Source organism: Canis aureus, chromosome 11 (genome assembly GCF_053574225.1).
Source record: "Canis aureus isolate CA01 chromosome 11, VMU_Caureus_v.1.0, whole genome shotgun sequence".
NCBI classification, from domain to species: Eukaryota; Metazoa; Chordata; class Mammalia; order Carnivora; family Canidae; genus Canis; species Canis aureus.
Window position 1 is genome coordinate 4,082,707 of NC_135621.1, and position 21,469 is coordinate 4,104,175.

Consider the following 21,469-nt stretch of genomic DNA (forward strand, 5'->3'; position numbering starts at 1 on the left):
CAGCTGCTCACATCCCCGCCCTCGCGTCCTCCCCGGGCCGGGAAGGGAGGCGGCCTGTACGGAGGGCGGGCGGCCCGGGCAGCGGCTCCCCCGGGTGCCCCCGGCCCCGATCCCCCGGCAGCAGCTCCGGGCTCCTCAGTTTGGGTCCAACATGGAGAATCCGGAGCGAAAACAAGAGGAGGAAATGGGACACGGGGCGGTTTCCAGGCCCCCCCCTCCCCTCCGTACTCCGGATAAACAACCCGCGGCCGCGGCGCCCACCCCCGCGCGCCTCGCGGCTCGGGACGCCGCGTCTCCGCGGCCCGCCAGCGCCTCCCTCTCCGCGGCCCCGTCCTAGGCCCCAGGCCCCTCCACCTGCTAGCGGCCGGGGCCGCAGAACATCCGGAGCTTTGCTATTTTGTTACGGAAAAAGCGAATCCCCGAGGGGGGTGGGGTGGCGGGCGGGCAGGCTGGCGGGGGAGACTTGAAACCGCTCCGGCGCTCCGATTGGCCCTCGCGGAGAAAAGGGGCGTGGCCCCTCCTTACTATGCGGTGCGAGGACCCAACAACATTCCAGGCGCTGCGGCCCCGCCCCCGCCCCGCCCCCCGCGCGGCCGCGGCCTCCCCGGCCCTCGGCCACGCCCCCTCCCCAACTACTTAAAAGGACCCTCGGCGCGCTGGCTTCCCTCCTCGGGGCGGGTGTGCGCGCGTCTGGGCGTCGCTCCTCGCGTAAGGTGCGCTGGCTCCGCCCTTCGGGTGACCAGGGAAGCCGCGGATCCTCACCCAGGTCCGGCCAGGATGGGAGGGCTCGGGGCAGTTTTCCTACCTCCTGCTTGGCCCTCGAATCGTGGACGCACAGTTTCACATCAAAGTACAACCACTGAATCCCGAAAGGGATTTGGGGCAGGGAGCGGGGGCGCCGGACTCGGGACCCCGGAGCATCAGAACTGGAGATGACCTCTGGACGGTCTGACCCCTACAGTTCAAATGAGGCTTGAGTTGCAGGGCTTTGCCCAAAGTCGCTCGCTCGCTCGTTCCCATTCGGGGCTCACATGCTGTCCCCCCACCCTTCTCCTGTAGTCCCAGCCTCAGGTTAGATGGATAGAAGTCTCTAAGGGAAACGCTCTTGCTCCAGGGGCTCAATGCTGCCCCACCTCTTTGCTCTTAGGCCTCAGGCCCCCGGACCGTCATGGCCTTAGGTGAGGAGCATACACACACACCTTCCCTCCCAAGAAGTGAGAGCTCCAGAAAGGCAAGTTTCAGCCCAATATCAGGCCCCTTCCAGCGAGCTACATCTGTCCACAGGTGACAGAGGCTGCCTTCGGAGGAGGGGGACTAGGCTGGCCAGAGTGATGTAGAGTGAGACTGCACTAGGTGACGTCTGAGCTACTCCCAACCCTAATAGTCTATGATTTAATGGAACTCACATACCAAGGAAGGGGCTTCCAGAAGGGGTCTGGACTTCTCTGGTCTCTGGCAAGTTGGAGCAGATGATGGCCTTCCCTCTGCACTTCCTATTGCCCAGCCTGCACCAGGCCTCATGGCGGGTGGGGGTGGGAGGGGGGTGGGAGAACAAGTAGGTCACATCTTAAATCTCAAGGTACCATCAAATAGCTGCCCCGCCATGGTCCCTCCTTCAGGAGTACACGTGAGGTTGTGATGTGTAGCAGCCTGTGTGCCTTAATAGTGCTCAACAGTGCCTGATTCTTCTGTTCCTACACACACACATACACAAAACCCTTTTATATAACACCATATTAATGGAAATGCTTTTTTTCCCAAAATGAAAGCTGTTACAGAAGATCTGAATGATGCTTATGTAACATTAAAAACTGAGTTTGGGTAGATCTTAATTCATTAACGGAAAAGGAAAGGGAGGAGTTCTTTTTTTCTTTTTTTTAAGATTTTATTTATTTGAGAAGGAAGGGGAGAGAGTGCACGCGTGAGCACATAAGCAGGGTGAGAAGCAGAGGGAGAAGGACAAGCAGACTCCATGCCCAGTGTAGAACCTGACTGGGGGGGGTGGGGGGGTGGAGTGGGGGCGGCTTCCCTGAGATCATGACCTGAGCCAAAATCAGGAGTCAAACACTTAATGGGACACTTAACCCACTGAGCCACCCAGGTGCCCCAGGGATGCATTCTTACATATTTATCTCCCATCATTATTAAAAGATCACTAAATCAGTAGGGTTCTTAAAGATAAAGCTTGAATAGTCAGGTTATGGTGGGGGGCCACTTTTGAGGCCACCCCGCCCCCCTTCAGCAAGGTAGTTCGGTTGGGATGGGAGGAGGAAGGGTGCAGGCAGGAGCTGAGAATAGAGGGTTGAGAGAGACCTGCTACCTCCAGCTGTGTACTGGTGGGTAGGACACTCCATCTCTCTGGGCTTCTGTTTCTCATCCATAGAGACCATCCCTCCCCCCTTCATAGTTTACAAAGTACTTTCACCTACACTCTTCTGTCTCATTTAATCTCTCATTTCTTTGAGGCTGACAGAGCAGTTTTATGCCCATTTTGTCCATGAGGAGACAGGGTCTGGAAAGGTTAATTGACTTACCCTAAGGTTTCTTACAAACTTATTTATTTATTTTTTTTATGATAGTCACAGAGAGAGAGAGAGAGGGAGAGGCAGAGACACAGGCAGAGGGAGAAGCAGGCTCCATGCACCGGGAGCCCGATGTGGGATTCGATCCCGGGTCTCCAGGATCGCGCCCTGGGCCAAAGGCAGGCGCTAAACCGCTGCGCCACCCAGGGATCCCTTTTTTTTTTTTTTTAATTTTTTTTTTTATTTGTCTTACAAACTTATTAAGAGGAGGAGGCAGGACGAGAATTTGTCTTTAGACTTTTAAGACTAGAACTCTTGAACCTTTTCCAGAGTTCTTTTCCTATGTACAGGAAATAGGAGGAAATATTAGAACCTAGTCACTGTCTTTTCTTGCTAAGAACTCTAATTGCATCACCTCCTTGGGAAGCCCTCCCAGATACCCACTCTCGCATTAGCCCTTTATAGCCTCCTACACACTCTCTTAGAGCACTTAACATTTTGCCTTGCCACTGGCAGTTTGCTTATCAGCTTCCAAGCCAGAAGATGGGTTGAGATTATTGAGACTAATGAATTATGTATTATTTATTAGTGTGTCTCTTGTATCTAGCATGGTACTTGCCACAGGGCAGGTAGCCTTACACGCCTGCTATATAAGTCTTGATTCTGTGTCTTAACCAGTGCTCTTTTGCACAGGAGTTCAGAGAACCACAGCAAAAAACACATTTAATATTGTAAGAGAACTGAAACAAGTTTCATGGAACAGCACTTCCCCTGCTGTGTACATGCACTCTGATATTTTCTTTTCTTTTTGAAAAAAGATTTATTCATTTATTCGAGGGAGAGAAAGAGAGAGGGAGGGAGGGTGAACATGTGTGAGTGCGTGTGTGTCGAGGGAGGTGGAGCGGGAGAGACTCTTCAAGCAGACTCCTCGCTCAGTGGCCTCGACCTCACAGCCCACGGGATCATGACCTGAGCCGAAATCAAGAGGTGGACTTAACTGACTGAGCCACCCGGGCGCCCCTTGATAATTTCTACTGTACTTCATGTTTTCAAGATGCTGGCCATGATCCCCTAAGTTGATTTCATGACCCACTACCAGGTAGTGACTTAGAGTTGGAATAATACTGCTTTCATCTCCTGTCCTAGAAGCATTCTTTGTGTAGGGTCTACTTGTCCCTAAAAGATGCGGAGGAGATGGCATTCAAGTACCCATTTTTCTGAGGTCAAGGAGGGTCTTATATATAAGAAAATAGATAGGGGCGCCTGGGTGGCTCGGTGGGTTAAGCGTCTGCCTGCAGCTCAAGTCATGCAGCCCCTGTGTTAAGCTCCCTGCTCAGCAGGGAATCTGCTTTTCTTTCTCCCTTTGTGCTCTCGCTCTCTCAAGTAAATAAATAAAATCTTAAAAAAAAAAAAAAAAGAAAAGAAAAGAAAAAAAGAAAAGAAAAGAAAGAATGAAAATAGAAACCTTTCCAAGATTAGAGAGAGGCACAAGGGTGCAAATAGAATCTAGGGTGGGGCCAATAGATGAGGGAAGGTCCCTGAGAGGCCTGGTGGGAACCTTTCTGCCTCCAGAAATTAAAAGGTAGTGCCAGCTTTACTAGAGCCTGGAACCCCCAAACACCGGTAGGCCGTTGGCCTCTTACTGCTCTGCCCCCAGATGATAGGTTTCCACCGGAGAAAGCTCTCTGTTAAGGGGGTGGGGAGCGTGGGAGGCAAGTGGCCATTCCCACCTCGGCCTAAAACAGCCTCTTCATTAACCTCCTGCCTCTAGGCCCCAGGCCAGTTGCTGGCTGTGTGACTTTGGGTAGGCTTAGGGGGAGTTTAAGGGTGACAGTTGCAGCCAGGGCTCTCTGGGCCTGACAGCTCCCCCAAGAGAGCTCACCTATCTGTTTCACCCCTTTACCTCACCTGGAGGGTTGGTGAGAGGCATATGAAGACAGAAGCACCCCCCTTCCCCACTCCCACCAAGTGCCAGAACACTGGGGTGGCGAGGGTGGGGCTCGAAGGAGCAGCTGTCCCTGTCTGTCTGTTGTGGCCACTGTGAACTGGACCCAGTAATCCTGACGCCAGGCTTTGGGAAAGGGAAACGGAGCTGGAGGCCCTTCCTCTCGGGGAGATCATGCTCTCCAGAGCCCTGCCCCTTCCACTGCAGAAAATAAACACAGGGTTGGGCCCAGGGAGACCTTTCATGACCTTCTGATGTCACTGAAATGTTCCATTTAAAAAAAGGTTTATTTTTATGACAAACGGAACACATCCATTTTCTTGGTTTCTCTAATTGTTCCTGCAGAGTCTCGGTTCCGTTTTGTATTGTAACTAGGAAGGTGGGGTCTCAGTGCCAGGGGTCCAGAGCCCCGCGCCCTCCTGCCATGAGGCTTGTTTGGTCCTGTCCCGCTGCTCAGGGCAAGGTTCTGAGGGGGTGGCGGCGTGGGGTGGGGTGGGTTGGGTGGAGGGAGGGAGAACCAGTTACCAGTTGGTGGGGATGTCAGACCCTGGGGGGGGGGGGCACTGGGGAGGAGCTAATGGCAGTGGGTATCGCTTCTCTGTGGAGCTCCTAGAACACCTCACTGGGGAAGATGTGTTCTGCAAGGTGCAGGCGTGCGCATCTTCCCGACCCTGCCATGCACTTAGCCTCTTGACGGCCTTCCTCATATCAAAGGGGATAACACTAGTACCGACCTCATAGGTTACTGCGGGACTTAAAGGAGACGGGATGTGAAGAGTTAGTGCCTGAAATGGTGGAAGTGATGAGTAAATATTACTCTTACCGTCACCCCCTCTCCTCCAGGCCTGTTCCTTCTGCATCTGCTCAGTTCCCTGAGCCAGAAACCTGAGGTCACCCAAGACTCTTCCTCCCCACTCATGTCTACCCCCAACCAGTCCTGAGGACCAAGGACTCTTCCCCTCCCAAGTTCTGTTACTGAGGCCTTGCCTTCTTTCCCTTCCCTGAGGTAGAGGCTGGCGGCAGGCTCCTAACCAACCTCTTTCCTTCTCTAGGTCCCAAATTCCAATCCTGGCTCTCCTAGAAGATGCAGATCTCATCGTGTCTATGTGGAACTTTCGGGATGAAGTTCAGGTGCCTAGCTGGGCACAGATGGTCCCGAAGATCTGGCTCCTGTTGGCTTACCTGCCCCCTCTACCACACCTTCCACACACCCACCCATGCTTCCGTCCAGAGGAACCAAGCACCTGTGATTCTTTGACACCTTTTGCCTCCATACCTTTGCACACATGGTTCTTTCTGCCTGGATGCCTTGCTTCTCTGTGGATGACGACTCACCCTTTCAAATACGTTTCAGTTGCCCCTTCTTCCTCAAATCCTCTCATGTCTGTGTTAGATGCTGCTTTGTGCTATTTTCATTCTGGTTTTCTGGACTGCCTACCCGCCCCCCCCCCCAGCATAAGTTCCTTGAAGGCAGGCACTGCCTTTCTGCAAGCCGAGTGCACGCAGTAGGCTCTGTGGGAAGCCAGTCCCAGTAGGCATCTTCCTCCTTGGGCACTGAGCCGCGAAGGCTGGGAGGCAGGATGCCAGCCTCCTGGCACTTTCTCTACCACCCAGGAAGTGGCACTCTGGGACCTAGAGTGGATCTAGCCCTGAGGAGCCTAGGACTACCCGGAGCTTCGGCAGCTAGATGGAAGCCAACAGGGGCTTGGTGACACCAACAGACACACCTGGCCCAGGCATTCGGAAAGGGCCCCAGAGGGCTTGTTAGGGGGACGGGCCTGCGCCAGGGCAGCCCCTAGACCTCTTTGTCCCTTGGTCAGTGAGCAAGAGAGTGTGAGATGAAAACAAATGGGACTATTTGGGGCGGTGCTGGCAGGCCTGCCCTAGCCTCCCGCCTCCCTCAATCCAGGGTCCTCTGGGGCACAGCCCCCCCCTTTCTTATCACTCAGTCCTAGGTGGCCCTGGGGCCTGCGCCCCCCTGCAGCCACTAATCACCAGCTCCACCCTTCTCCCGAATGGGGAAGCCACTGGAGCAGATCGAGCTTCTGGGCCGCATGTACAGGTTCCTTAGGCGAAGCCCAGCGTCCTGCCTCCCTCACTTCCCACCCTCCCTGCTCGCGGCAGGCCCCCAACAGCCAGTAGGGCCGGTGGGAAAGGAAAGAGGGGGCCGCTCCTGCGCCCCAGCCCCAGCCATCCAGTCATTGGGGCACAGGTGTGGCCCCTCCCTCCACAGCCCCTCACCGGCCCTCCCCGCCAGGGGCACAGCTTGGGTCCCACATCCCCCACCCCAGGAGCACAGCTTGGGTCCCACACACCCTCCCGTGGCCCTTTGAGGTCACGTGGCATGGCATGGGGGTGGGGGGGGCAGGACGCCCCTGACCCAGTCTGGCAGCCTCGAGGTTTTCAGAATCAGTGCTGCCGATTCTGGGCCTTTCTCCCCAGACCTAGCGTGGGCCAGGTTGGCTTTGGCTTCTGGAGCCCAGGGAGTGCCGCCCGGCGGGGGTTTACCTTCCAGCACCTACTATGTGTCTAGCTCCTGCTTGGCGTCCCCAGGCCTGGTGCATATCCTTCCTTCTGAGAGGCACTAACAGGGAGTGTCCGAGGCAGCCCTGAGGCCTGGGATCTCCGCTCCGAAGACCCGGTAGGGCCGATCTCTTAGCTCCGGGCCGGCGTAGATATCCTGTTAGGCCAAGCCCAGGACTAAGCGTGTTCCCTCTGGTTAGCCTGGGTTCCAGGCCTCGGAGAGCTGTACTTTGGGTGGGGGGGACAGGGAGACCAAGAGGGAATAGCTTGCTCCTGGGCTGGGCGGGCGGTCCCTAGACTGCTCACTCCATCCTAGTGGCAACTCCTAGTTAGAAAGCCCCGTACTGGAGCTGACCCTGGTCACACCAAGAGGCTTTGGCTTCTTTTTGGGGTTGAGGTGGGGAGCGAATGGCTTGGAAGGAGAGGTATGGGCCACAGCCACTGGGCTTGGGAGATGGGACCTTGGAGGAAGGAGCACAGTGGGAGAAGGGCATTGGCAGAAGGGAGCCTCGTGTTGAATGCAGGGAGAGGCCTGCATTTTTTTGTGAATCATTAATTCACTCGTTCAAATATTTATTGAGCCCTTCCTGAATGTGGTCCTTAACCACTTGCATACTCATTGACTTGCATAATCATCAGCCTGTCTCCGGGCTTCAGTAAGTAAGACAGGATTCCCGCCCTCCTAGAGTTTACAGTCTAGCGGGAAAGCCAAGCACAGGGGGGACATTCGCAGTGCCGAGGGCATCAGTAGGGAAGAGAGGCTGTGGAGAGGAGGAGGGCTTAGACCAGATTAGGGGGAGGAGGAGGCTAGCTAAAAAAGTGTTATGTAAGCTGAGGCCCAAAGTATAAACCATCCTTAATCTGTTGCGCTGAGAGTGGAGAAGGAAGAATGAATAGCCTTCCAGGTAGAGGGCACAGTGCATGCAAAGTCCCAGGGGCACATCCTGGAAGCTGCCAGTGAAGTAGGGTCGGCATACGGCCCCTCAGTTTGCTGGCTGACAAAACAGGAGATGGGGAGATTGCATTTGGGAGAGGAAGAGGGCTGAGCTGATAAATAATGCCACCTGGGAAGGTGCCCCTTGGAGTCCACACAGAGTCCTGCAGGAGTGCCGTAGTGGAGGATGTGACACCTCCTTTTATGGTTGCTTTATAAAATCAATATTTATTTTTATCAAGATCCTACATACACACAGCTTAGAAAATCAAATAGTTCTGAAGGGCTGTAACAAAAACAGAAGTCCCCTGGCCTTTTTCCCAATCTTTATCCTTCTCCCTTGGGGCAACCACTTTCAACTGTTTCAGCTGTTTCTACTGGTATTTCCTTCCTTATTTCTAAATAATATATGCACTGCCATTCTGGATTCATCGAGCTAATTGGTTGACTTCTTGTTTCGGTAGATGCGGATTTTGATTCCTGCTCTCCGCTTCCCTACCCCACCCCCTTTATGTCTATATCATAATTTATGGTTCAATCCATGTTCAGTGATTGCATTATTGACTTTGAAAATGTTGTTTACTTTTGAGACAAGTATTCTGGTTATATTTCCTCTTCTAATATAACTTTTTGTTGCATGCTCTGTTTACATTTCCTTTCTTGTACAACTTTCTTGTTTTTCCTGGAGTTAATTGCCTCATTTTTTTCTGTGCTTGGTTTTCTTTGAATCTCTGGTTCTGTCTTCCCACACCCTTCAACAGTTCTGTAAAACGCCTTCTCAGTACAATTTTGCATATGGCCAAACCTGTCACATAATCTTACCGGTTCTGTTTTGTTTTTCCTTGGAGACTTGTGTCTCGGGGTGCCGCATCCTTCCACTTTTCTCTGGATGCATTGCTCTCGAGGTCTGTAGCACATCTGTTACCCTCGGACTTTCCCTTTCCGTTGCCAATAGTTAAGAATTCCCTTTGCCCTTTTCCTCTTTCAAGGACTCTGTGTCTTTCTCTGTTAACTTCCTTGTTTGGATGAAACACATGCTCCAGTAGCTTCTTCTGAGAGTGCCTGGGAGGTATAACATTTCAGAGACTTTTGCATACCTGAAGTGGTTTTGTCCCACCCTCGCTTTTGATTCATAGTTTTGGCTGGGTATAGAATTTTAGGTTGAAAATAATTTTCCTGCAGAATTTTGAGGATGTTGCTCCTTTGCCGTACAGTTTCTACAATTTTGCAGCTGAGACATCTCATGGACTTTGAATTCACCTCCCTCCCCCACCCCGCCCCCACTTTTAAGATTTTCTCTTTTATCCCTGATATATTAAAACATCACAGTGTGGGTCATTTTTTATGGCACTCTATGGGACTCTTTAATCTAACAGTGGTTTTCAAAGTGTGGTCCCCAGATTGGTAGCATCAGTGGGAACATGTTAGCCGTCTATGCGGATTGTGAGCCCCACCTCACATCTAATGGATAGAAGCTCTGGTTAGGTCCCAGCAAACTGTGTTTTGTTATTGTTGCTATTTTATTGAGAGATATTTGACATATTACATTATGTTAGTTTCAGGTGTACAAGATAATGATTTTATATTTGTATACACTCTGAAATGATCACCACATGAAGTCGAGTTAACATTTGCTGCCATACAGAGTTACACATTTATTTCTGATGATGAGAACCTTTAAGATCTACTCTCTTAGCAACTTGCAAATATGTGATACAGTACTATTAGCTGTAGTCACCACGCTGTACAACGTGTCCCTGTGACTTACTTATAACTGGAAGTTTGTACCTCTTGACTCCCTTTACCCACTTGGCTTACTTCCACCCCCAGCCTTTGTCTTTTTTTAAATTATTTTTATTTTTTAAAGACTTTATTTATTCATGAGAGAGAGAGCAAGAGAGACAGGCAGAGGGAGAAGCAGGCCCCATGCAGGGAGCCCTATGTGGGACTCGATCCTGGGACTCCAGGATCATGCCCTGGGCTGAAGGCCGTGTTAAACCGCTGAGCCACCGGGGCTGCCCCACTCCCAGCCTTTGGCAAACAGCAGCCTGTTTTCTGTGTCTGTGAGCTTGGTTTTTTTGTTTGCTTGTTTTTTTAGATTCCATGTATAAAGATCATACAGCATTTGTCTTTCTCTGACTTCTTTCATTTAGTGTAATGCCGTCAAGGTGCATCCATGTCACAGATGGCAAGATTTCCTTCTTTTTTATGGCTGAATAATATTCTATATTAATATATATTTACATATAAAATCTATGTTTTAACAATCCCCCCCAGGTATTTTTGTGCATGCTAAAGTTTAAGAACCTCTGTTTTAGGGATCCCTGGGTGGCGCAGCGGTTTGGCGCCTGCCTTTGGCCCAGGGCACGATCCTGGAGACCCGGGATCGAATCCCACGTCGGGCTCCCGGTGCATGGAGCCTGCTTCTCCCTCTGCCTGTGTATCTGCCTCTCTCTCTCTCTCTCTGTGTGACTATCATAAATAAAATAATAATAATAAAAATTTAAAAAAAAAAAAAAAAAAGAACCTCTGTTTTAGCAATTTATGTCTTTACTTCTGGGAATTTCTTGATTTTTTAAAGATTTATTTATTCATGAGAGACACTGAGAGAGAGGCAGAGACAAAGGCAGAGGGAGAAGCAGGCTCCCTTCGAGAAGCCTGATGTGGGATTCAATCCCAGGACCCTGGGATCATGACTTGAGCCAAAGGTAGATGTTCAACCACTGATTTCTTTATTATTTCTTTGAAATGTCTGCAACTTCTATTATTTGGATACTGGATCTCTTGGATTGATCCTTTAACTTACTTTCTTTCTTTCTTTCTTTCTTTCTTTCTTTCTTTCTTTCTTTTTCTTTCTTTCTTTTTCTTTCTTTCTTTCTTCTTTCTTTTTTATGATTTTATTTATTTATTTGATACAGAAGACAAAGCACAAGCAGGGGGAGCAGCAGAGGGTGAGGGAGAAACAGGCTCTCTACCAAACAAGGAGCCCAATGTGGGGCTCGATCCCAGGACGCTGGGATCGTGACCTGAGCTGAAGGCAGATGCTTGACTGACTGAGCAACCCAATTCCCTTGATCCTTTAATTTTCTTATGATTTCTCTTTTATTGGCCATCTCTTTTTTCTGTTTTCTGGGAGATTTTGTCAATGTTCTATTCCAATCCATTTACTAAGTATGTTGTTACCAACAGTTTTCTTTTTTCTTTTTTTTTATTAATTTTCAAGAGTGCTTTCATGTTCCCTGTTTTTTCTTTTCTTTTCTTTTTGAATGGTTTCATGTTCTTGGTTCTCTGTATGCATGCAGTATCTTCTCTCTGAGGATATGAATTTGAAATAGTCTTCCTCCTATATTGTTTGTTTCCTCTGATTTCACTTTTTTAAAAAAAGGTTTTCATTTATTTATTCATGTGAGACAGAGAGAGAGAGAGAGGCAGAGACATAGGCAGAAGGAGAAGCAGGAACCCTGCGGGGAGCCTGATGAGGGATTCAATCCCAGGACCCTGGGATTAGGCCCTAAATCGCAGGCAGACGCTCAACCACTGAGCCACCCAGGTTTCCCGGATTTCACATTTTCTGTTTTGGTATGTATCACATTGGAGACTTTCCACAAAGGTCTGGTCTTCCTTGGCCATCCATTCATATTTGAGAAGAAGGCAGTGACGCAGTCAGAAACTCTCAGTGTGGGCTCCCTGAGGCCAGGGAGGTGGCTGGCTGGTCTCTTTCACTGAGGAGCCCCACCTGTCAGTATCAGTGGCACAGTTTGGTTTTTCTAGAATAGAGTCCTTTAGTCTCCAGCTTGAAGGTTATAAGCCCACCTGCCCAGAGTCCTAGAGCTCGGTGGAGCCTGGGAAGGGGGGAGCAGTGTGTGGCAAGTGTGCTGAGTGACACAGTTCAGAACGCTGACTTCCACTGAGTCTTTGCTGCCCTTCCTTCTTCTCCACTGCCTCCTCCAGGAAGGTTCAGTATCTCCAGAATCCATCTTCCTGTTTCCTGCATGAGTGGGGAAGGGGACACAATAAATCATTTGATGATGTTGGATACAGCTGACTTTCCTGACTGTCGAATTGCTCTTTAAATAGATCTTTGAACAGGCCCCCAGTTTTTAGACCCCCATCTTCTAGTTTACTTGCAACGTCCAATTCCCAAGCTTCTCTGGGGTTCTGAAAGAAGAGTCAGCTTGCTGCTGCTGCTTCTCCTTTTTTTTTTTATTTTTATTTTCTTTATTTATTTGACAGAAAGAAAGAAGACAAGCAGGGAGAGCAGGAGAGGGAGAAGCTGAGCAGAGAGCCTAGTGCAGGGCTTGATCCCAGGACCCGGGGATCATGACCTGAGCAGAAGGCAGACACTTCACCACCCAAGCCACCCAGGCACCCACCTCATCAGCTTGCTTCTTATGGGTATGTGCCTCTGGACATTTTGGGCCTGCCCTTCTTAGTCATTTGCCACTTTTGCATACACCTTCTGTTTTCATATGATGTGATTTGGGATTTTAAATGTCTCCTAGTTTAGCTAAAGATGGAGTTTGGGTTTCTATTCCTTATTCTCCATGTCATTTTTTTGGGGGGGGTGATTTTTGAGGAAAGAAGGAGATGGAAAGAGCTTTCCTCCACCATCTTATGACCAGAAGTCAGAGCTGTCTCTTGAGGTAGGTGATAGTGATGTCTGTGCCCAACACTCTTGCTGCTCTGACAAAGAGGGAGTGGGTTATCTGTAGGAGAAAGGTGAGCAGGGGGCAGAGAGGAGCTTCCAGAACTTTGAAGAGCTGCTCTGGGAACTTGACTGGAGATCCCTCAGGTGTGACAAGGATTCCTGGGCCCCAGGGAGGTCTAGTCGAGGTGAGACACTGAGAATCAGTGGTGAGTATAGCATGGGACAAGGATGGAGGTGGTGAGCAGTGGGAAGTAAGCTCCAGCTCACAGGAAGAGCGGGAAAGAGGTGAGGATGGGGGAATATTCTAGAGCCAGAGAAAGAGGCAGCAGAGTGTCTGGCCTTGAGGCGGGCTATTCACCACGAGGCAGAAGAGGATAAGACAAGATTGAGAACCTCCAGTGAGATGTTGATTGTGGGCCAGGGACTGGATCACGTTCTTCAGGTGCAGGTGGAGCAGTGGGGGCAGTGGGAGCAGTGGGGGCAGTGGGAGCAGGGAAACAAGAGGAGGAAGAAAAGGAGTCTAAGGTCCCCGCAGGAAGTTCTGACTCTCAGGACTAGGGGGGTGGGGCAGGTCTGAGTGATGATGGAGGAGGGGGAGCTGCTCAGGAACAGAGCCACAGAGCAGCGTGTCCCCAAGGGTGAGAGGGGAGGGGGACGAAACATCTGTGCACCTGCTCAAGGCTCCTGAAGGGAAGGCAGCCGGTGGGAGAGGCCCGTCATCTAGATGCACGGCCCCCGGAGAGGAAGGAGAGGACTTTATTTTATTTTATTATTATTTTAAAGTATTTATTTATGTATTCACGAGAGACACAGAGAGAGAGGCAGAGACCTGGCAGAGGGAGAAGCAGGCTCCATGTAGAGAGCCCGAAGCGGGACTCGATCCCGGGACCCCGGGGTCATGCCCTGGGCTGCAGGCCGACTGGACCACTGAGCCCCCCGGCGCCCTGGAGGGAGAGAGTTTCACGAAGGACGGTGGTCCCTCGAGTCCAGTCCAGTGTGTACGCGCTGTGCCCGGGTGCCCGCCGAGGGCCGCGGAGCTGGGGTGCACTCGTGGGCCACCCGCCTGAGCTCCGACGGCCCACCTCCCAGACCCGCTGGCATCTCCAGGCCTTCCGCCGCCTTTTTTTCTGTTGCTGTGAGCCCTGATTTTGCTCCTGGACTTACCCTGCCCTCCCGGGGAAGGAGCCCCCCTCTGCCCCAGGAGAGGAACACCAATGGGTGGCAGCGGCCCGTCGGGGTGCTTCTCTCTCTCCCAGCAAGTGGTTCAGGCCCTGGTGTGGGGTGCAGCCTGGCCTGGGAGCCCCACTAGGCCGGGGCTCCTGACAGGGCCACAGGCTGCAAGTTTGAGTGGGGTCTGGACTTTACAAAAGGTGGGATTAACTCTCTCTGCCTCTGGAAAACGAGGCACTTGCCCATGGTCTAAGTCACTTTGCATTGGTCTTCTGTGGCTTTCAACCAAGGGCCCTAACTCTCACATAAATACCAAGCGTCTTCCTGGGCATTTGAGGGAGGTGATCAAGGGGGAAATAGGCTGATGGCTAACAGGGTAGCATTAATAGGATTTCAAAATAAAGGAGGCCGATGGATCTTTTGGAGACAGAAGAATTACCTAATAGATGAGGATTGATGTGAGGGGGCGCTGGGTGGCTCAGCCGGCTAAGCGTCTGCCTTCTGCTCGGGTCATGATCCCGGGATCCTGAGACTGAGTCTGCTTCTCCCTCTCCCTCTGCCTGCTGCTCCCCTGCTTGGGCTTTCTTCCTCTCTCAAACAAAGCTGAGAATTGACCGAAAGGGCTAGAGAGAAGGGGAACAGCCCAGGGAAGTGGTCACCACTCATTAAGCAGACATTGCTGTATCCTGGGCACCGTGAAAGGGGCAAGGATGTAACGAGCAGAAGGCAAGCTCCCCTGCCGTAGCCAAACCTTCAGACCATGAGCACACAAATAACAAACAGGATAAGATGATGTAAGGTAATTGTAGGGGTGGTGGTGGTTAATTCTGAGAGATGGTAGTCAAGGATGTCCCCTCTGAAGACGAGACCTGAAGGGAGAATGAGCCAGCCATGTGAATAACAACATAGAGATTTCCCGAAAATGGGGATCCCTGGGTGGTGCAGCGGTTTAGCGCCTGCCTTTGGCCCAGGGCGCGATCCTGGAGACCCGGGATCGAATCCCACATCGGGCTCCCGGTGCATGGAGCCTGCTTCTCCCTCTGCCTGTGTCTCTGCCTCTCTCTCTCTGTGTGTGTGACTATCATAAATAAATAAAAATTAAAAAAAAAAAAAAAAGAGATTTCCCGAAAATGTTTCAGGCCAGCAGTCAGGAGTTGAGCGACCGTTCCAGAAAGGGAAAAGGCGGCAGTAAAGCTGGCCTTGGAGGCTCGTGTGGGCCAGGAGTGACCGAGTAGCTGGAGACCTCCCTGGTGGCAGGACAGGCTGGGAACTTCAGTGTCACTGACTTTCTAGAGGCTGGAATGGTTTGAATGGAGTATTTGGAGCGAGAGCCTGCGGGTTGAAGGAAAGACATTTGGGGCCAGCGGATGACCTGGTCTCTGAGTGCTCAGCGACTTCCTTTTGCCCATCCGGTCCGGAGTTCCAGCCTGTTCCCCAGTTTTAATAAGTCTTCGTTGGGCTGCTGTCACAGAATGCCACAGACTGGGTGAGACGTGTATGTCTCCCAGTTCTGCAGGCTGGGAAGTCCAAGATCATGGTGCTGGCAGCTGCAGTGTCTGGTGCGGGCCTGCTTCAGACATGGCTGGCTTCTGTCCTCACATGGCAGGAGGAGCAGGAGAGCTCTGGGGGGGCAGGGGGGGTGTCTAATCCATTCATGAGGCTCCTGACCTAATCACATCCCCAAGGCCCAGCCTCTAATACCATCACTCTGGGTCTTAGGATCTCAACATATGAAGCTCGTGGGGAGACACATTCAGGGCACAAAACACAGCTCTGCTGGGTCAATAAGCACCTCCAGTGTTTGCTCCAAGTGTGGCTTCTGCTGGTTGGTGGTGTGGGGTGGATACCCCAACAGAAAGACCTGGCCTCCAGGAGCTTCCTGGTCAAGGATTCAAGAATATTGCATCCAAAACAATTAGAAAACACTTTATCAGCAGAAAATCAAGAACACCCGTAGGGTTCTAGACCATGGGTGGCCATCCCAAGCCCCCTACTGCATTGGTCACAACCTGCCAACCTAGCACCAGTAGCCCTCTCTTCTGGCCCACTGCTCCTTCTTCTCCTAGGGCCAAGGGTGGCCTATTTCTTACTGAGCCCCCCGCTCCAGGCCCCTATAGGGGTAATTCATCCAGTTGGAGCCTGACACATGATTTCTGCTCATTCACTGCTGCCTTCCTCTAGTCTCCTGGGGATGTGAAGGAGGAGGACGGAGGTACCAGTCAGCCGGATTCGGAGTCCTTTGCCCAGAGGTGACATCGCCACGGTTTGCTCTTCAGGAGCCTACCCGGCACAAGGTCCTAGGTTTGGGGGTCCTGTAGCTGAACAAATAAGAAAAATGTTGATTGCTTACCATGTTAGTCTGTTGAAGAGGCAGGCTACAGCATTTTTCTTGTATTATCTCATTAAATTCGCACAACAATCCTAGAAGGTGGGGACTTTATTCTACTTCACAGTTGAAGACACTAAGGCATGGGGAGGTGAAGTCACGTGTCCTCGTCAAATCACCAGTAAGTGGTGCAGCCAAGATTTGAACCCAAGCAGCCTGACTGCAGCATCTCGGGTTGACACCATTGTACATGCTGCCAAATTGGCTCATTCTAGGAATTTCCCTTCTTGCCACAACAAGAAGAACTTGTTGAGAACTGAGCTGGAGGCCATTCTGAGCAAGGACCAGTTCCCCTCCTCCCTGTGTGAAGGGAGGGAGTTGGGATCCAAGAGAAGAGGAATTCCAGAAAAGACACTGCCATATTGGCCATTTTTCCATAATGCTCCCCAGGCAGGGGATCTTACTTCTGATTTGCCAGGTGTCTCTCTGTTCTTCTAATTAACACCAGAGTCAGCCCCTCGCCAGGGTCCTGCCTGTAGCTGGATGCATGACCCTGTGGCTCCTGGGGCCAGTCTTCTGGGAGAGCCAGAGAGGACAAAGCAGTACCAACTCGGGTGGAGTTTCCTGTGGTGATGATCCCTTTGCCTCATCTATAAAAAGCTCTGGTATGATCTACCCCATTTATGGTGGAGGCCGGGGTGGCGGAGTGTGCGGGAGGAGGAAAAATCAAGCTGAAACAGCTCCTCTTTGCCTCCCTGGATTCTCTTCCAAAATGCTGTCAGCACTGCCAGTTGGAAAATATTTTTCTCCCTCCCTTTGTCTTCTTTCTTATTTAAAAAAAAAAAAAAAAAAGCCATCTGGTGTCAAATTCACTCCTGGCACATCATAAAGGGTAGCACTAAAAATGTCCCTGAAAAACTAAAAGCAAAACCGCAGCAGTACACGCGGGATGGAATCTCAGCTGCCCAGAATTTCCGAGGTGCCGGGGGCCTGGGAGAGCAACCGTCTGGCTGGACCGAGGAGGAAACTGAGGCGGGGCGGGGCGGGGCGGGGTGGGGGTGGGGGTGGGGGTGGGGGTAAGGTCACTCTTTCCAAAGGTTCCTCGAGCGCCTCTGGCTTCACGCTGCGCCCTGCAGCGTGGGGGCCCGAGCGTCCCCGGCAGACCCCTAACTGTCCCCCCATGGCTGCGGCCCGGCGGGGGCTGGGGCGAAGTGCGCCCGGGAGCCCCCACAGCACCCGCTCCGCGTTCCTCCGCCGCAGCCACCACTCCCCGAGGGCGCTGGGCCCCGGCCAGGTGGGCGCGGCCGGCTCTCCTCCTCCTCCCCCCCCCCCCCCCCCCCCCCCCCCCGCGCAGCCCCGCGGAGGCCGCCTGCAGAGCGCAGCGAGGTCCCTGCCCGCCCCCACCGGGAGAGGACCGGTCCCTGCGCCCCCCACCCACTGGGAGAGGATCGTCCCTACACCCCCACCCCCGACCTCCCACCGGGAGAGGACCAGTCCCTGCGCGCCCCCCACAACCACCGGGAGAGGACCAGTCCTGGCCACCAGCCCCTGTCCACCCCCCCCCACCGGGAGAGGACCAGTCCCTGCCCCCCCCACCTTCCACCGGGAGAGGACACGTCCCTGTGCGCCACCCCCCCCCCGCCCCCCCGCTGGGAGAGGACCAGTCCCTGCCCCCCCAGCGGAGTCTGCCGCGGGGGGGTGGGGGGTGGGGGGCCTGGCGGATTGCAGCGCTGACCTCCCCGCCGCTGTGGCCAGACTCCTGAGTGCCCGGTGGGTGCGTGGGCTTGACCTTGGCCGTGTCCCGCAGCTGGTGGTCCCCGCCGGCCACCACCCCGTCTGGCGCTCTGCGCGGGGTGAGCGTGCAAACTTGGAGTTGCTGCTCCAGTTCTGAGGATTCTGTGACGCGGAGAGAGGAGGGTGTGCAGGACGACAGAAGAAAGATCTAACCCAGTTCTTGGCCTGAATGTAAATATTTACAATCCTATTAATACTGGCGCTTTAAATACCCGCTCCTGCCCATTGAGCACCAGCGGCTATCTCTGGGGCAGAGCTGGTTTCTCACCATTTCCCCTATTTTAGGAACTCGAGAGCCCAGGCACCTAGTGCCACGAGGAGTCAGAAGTCCCTCCGGAGCTAGCCCAACTGAGCACCCTCCCCGGAGCCACCTGGGGCTGCTGACCTCACAAGTCAGGCAGAGCCCTTCCTGCACCCTGACCGGACCAGGAACAGGCCCGGCTTCCCCTGCTCCTGTGCTGGAGCCTGGAGGGTGGAGTGGGATTAGATAAAATTAAGCTCCCAACCCACTGAAATAGAAGGTCCAGCTGGGATTTGGCCGTTTTGTTTACGGGCATATCCCTGGCCCTGAGAACAATGCTTGGCGCATAGTAGCTGCTCAGTAAATATTTGAGCGGCTGAATGACTATAATAAAAGTCTTCAGATTCTTAAGAATTAAACACATATCCTCTCTTCTTGCTCCTTTACCCTCCATATAAATTCATGCTTTTTTTTTCTCTTCCTGCCTCTTAAATCTCGAGCTTCGGTTTTAAAGACCTTGTGTGTTGTGTTTTATTTTAGCTTATCTGGAATAATTTTAGACTTGCAGCAAAGTTGCAAAGATAGCATAAAGACTTCTCATGTACTCTTCATGCAGCTTCCCCCACAGTTAATACGTGAGGTCACCATGGTGCATTTGCCACAATGAAGAAATTAGCATTGGTACATTACCATTAACCAGACAACGTACTTTACTTGGATTTTCGTGTTTTTCCACTCATCTCCTTTTTCTGTTCCAAGATCCAATCCGGGAATAGCTCCTTGAATTTTAGACTAGAAGACTTTTTTTTGGAAGATTTTTAATATGTAATCCAGATCTTACCGTGTAGGGTCTCTCTCCTTGGCACTGACCCAGGGGACAGAGTCCCTGGCACTAGGCTGAGCTTCCTGTCCTGGGGGCCTAGGAAACACCTTGAGCCCTGGATTTCCTGAGAGCGATATTAAGGGATTCCTCCTGGGTCTGCTTGCCGTCTCTGGTAGCATCTGGTACAAATCTGGACCCTGAGGGCTGCCCTGGGTCTTCCTCCCTCCCCCCACACCCCCACCACGCACATCCCAGAAAGAAGATGTACATGCTGCTCCCCGTGACCTGCCCCAGGTCTCCATTTCCTTTAGGACCTGACCCTTCCCTGTGTCCCTCATTACTTGGCATCCATTCCTCCGTCTCATGAGGGACAGACCCCATTCACTTCTCCCAGCCTCACTCTCCTTTTCCTCCATCCTGGAATCATCTTCTAGCCTGAAGTCCTCAGAGAAGCAACTTCTGGTTTGGACTATGTTACTTGCTCACAGCTCACCATCGAGCTAGCCTTGGGATTGGAGATGAGTGGAATGAGGGACACTCCATTTATTCAGTTGGCAGGAATTATTGAGCCTGGCTGATTCACAAAGATGAATAGTTCTGATCCTTGCTCTCCAAGATCTTACGGTCTGGAGGAAGAGACAGGTAATGCGAACGAATAATTGGGAGACATGCCTTTATAGAGATAATATGTGTACACACTTTGGGGCAGCACTTAGGGGTAGAGCCCGGGCCCTTGGATTGTGCTGGAACACTGGGGCAGCTCCTGAGGTCATGCTTGAGTTGGGGCTTGAAAGATGGATAGGAAGTGGTAGGTGCCCAGGAAAGGGGCAGGGGGAGAAGAGAAGACGCTCCCAGCAGGTGTACCTTGAGAGCAGAGCATTTTTGGGAATCTGCAGAGTCACCCAGTGTGGCTGGAACATGGGGGTGTGAAGGAGATGACAGGAGAGAGACAGGCTGGATAAATAGAACAATCAGGTCTTAGGTTCCAGAGTTAGGAGTTTAAACTTCATTCAGCGGGTGGTGAGGGCTATGAGCCCATTTAGTTCTTAGGTCACTTGGGCAGCTCTTTGGAGCCGGGACTCCAGGTGAGAAGTAATGGGGTCTGAAACAGGGTAGTGGAGTTTGGCCAGAGGGACAGACGCCAGAGAAAGTCAGAGGCGGGGCTCAGTGGATAGTGGAGTGGGGTAAGGGGAAGGGGAGTTAGGGTGACTTTGGAGTTCTGGTTTGCAGGTTGCAGACGAGAGGGACTGGGGCAGGGGAGCGGAATGAGCTGGAGTTGTTTTTGCCCCCCACACGTGAGCACCCTTAGCAGAGGAGAGGATGGGTATAGTGCATGTGACAGGGCTGGGCCCCAACCTCCTGGCCTGGAGGAGGACTGTCTCAGGGCAGGGGGACAGTTGCTGGAACAGGCCAACTGAGGCTTGTAGCTCTAGGGGGAGCTGACCCGGGAGACCTTGGTGGGAAAGTGGAGGATGAGGAGGAGAGGAGATGGAGTGGGGAAAGAGAAGGGGTGCCGTTTGGTTCAGGGAACTAAGGAGAAGGTCACCATGTCACTGCAGATGCGGAAGCCAGAGGAGGTCTCAGCACCCTCCTCTAACCTGGGGACAGACTAGATGGGGGCCAGGCAGTCTGTGGGGCCCAGAGTGAACACTCAGAGCTGAGGAGGTGAGGAGGTGCTGCAGCTCCCCTGTCTTTGGGCATTTCAGGACCTGCTGGAATTCTGGAAGGGGCTGAAGTTCACCCCGAGACTGCTTCTTCCGGTTGTGGGAGGGGCAGGGGCACCTGAAAACACTCATGTGGACAGTTCAGGTGGTTAGGAAGGGATGTATGGCAGATTTTTAGTCACTATCGCCACAGAAACCCCGATTCTTAGCTGGACCCTGTCAAGAATTATGAATGTCTGTGATATTATCCTAGTCATAAGCTGACGAGTTAGCCCATGTCGTAGCTGCTGGCAGGAGCCGAGGCTCCTGAGTCCGAGACTAGGGACATTTTGTTGTTCACAGCAAGGCAGTGGAACCGTGGCAGCCTCGGTCCTCACAGGGCTTCACAGATGCCTGGACGCATGTGGGTTGCGTTTCAGGAGATGGACTCAAACTTGGGGAAACCAAATCTTTTATAATGGGCGGTATGCCTGCCCCTTGCTGTGGAGGGCGGCACGGAATACCTTCCATGGAAGTTCGCCATCCTGGAAATGAAATCTGGAAGAAAGGACAGTCAGTGGTTCACTTGTGAGACATGAAGGAATGGACTAGAACCGTGGGGAATTGTCTGCCTCCAGACGCATGGCCCTAGACAACCAGCAGTATGCTTCCAGGCTCCCTTGCAGCTACGTGAAACCGTCGAACTAAGTCGTGGTCTCCTGAGTGTGCGCTTTTGCGTGGCCTCTTCTGGGAAATTGCAAAAGCTGGCTGGCATGGCCCTGGGTTCCCTCCTCCCACCTTCTTCTGTCCTGGTGGCTGTCTTGGGGACAGGGTGTTGGGGCGGGAGCGCCATGTGGGGCCAGGAGGGGCGGGTGAGGGCCAGGGAGGCCGGGCCCCGGG

At 52.5% G+C, this 21,469-nt stretch overlaps 2 long non-coding RNA genes across 2 annotated transcripts; both read left to right on the top strand.

The window, feature by feature from the left end:
- The first annotated feature begins 589 nt into the window (after positions 1-589).
- On the top strand, positions 590-5,840 carry LOC144323291 (uncharacterized). The gene is made up of 2 exons (XR_013388694.1): positions 590-766; positions 5,520-5,840. It is a non-coding gene; the product is annotated as an uncharacterized LOC144323291 (long non-coding RNA).
- Positions 5,841-16,979: 11,139 nt separating this feature from the next.
- LOC144322930 (uncharacterized) lies at positions 16,980-18,522 on the top strand. The gene is made up of 3 exons (XR_013388511.1): positions 16,980-17,047; positions 17,876-18,033; positions 18,148-18,522. It is a non-coding gene; the product is annotated as an uncharacterized LOC144322930 (long non-coding RNA).
- Positions 18,523-21,469: the final 2,947 nt, after the last annotated feature.